Raw genomic sequence first — 590 nt, forward strand, 5'->3', positions numbered from 1 at the left:
CAAAAGCTTGATCTTGATTTTTATTAATTCATAATCAGAATCATGATTCAAAGAAATTTAGCAATAATGAAAGTGATCTCCAGAGTATTTGCAGAACTCTAGGAAGGTAAAGCCTTTCCGTTCTTAGTATCCACAAAAAATTCATTTCAGGTGATAGAGTAAGGCTAAACCAAGGGAGGATAATTTTCAAACTAATTCAAGTCCAGTTCTATAACTTCCTGAATAACAATTTTCAAGTTCTTAAAGGTTGCTATGAGATGGTCACATTATTTTTTCAAATGAATTAATACCAGTTAGTTTTCAAATGCACTAATACCAGTTGGAGATCTCCTTTACTTAATGACCTCATAACTGGTAGAAAAGCTACTTTATACTAGTACTATGTACTGAACATAATTTTTTGTTCTTATTTGTCCTTTTAAGGTTCAGGTCTTATTTAGACTGCAGTCATTTGATTGAGCAAAATTTTGAAGTCAAATTGCATATATTAGATAAAATGTGGGACATAATAGAGTTTGAAGGATCACTGGTCTATCAAATGTCAATTAGCTCTCAATCTGAAAGTGAGCCAATTTTTTCTTGAGTAGCAT

The sequence above is a fragment of the Penaeus monodon genome, chromosome 19 (assembly GCF_015228065.2).
Source record: "Penaeus monodon isolate SGIC_2016 chromosome 19, NSTDA_Pmon_1, whole genome shotgun sequence".
Taxonomy (NCBI): domain Eukaryota; kingdom Metazoa; phylum Arthropoda; class Malacostraca; order Decapoda; family Penaeidae; genus Penaeus; species Penaeus monodon.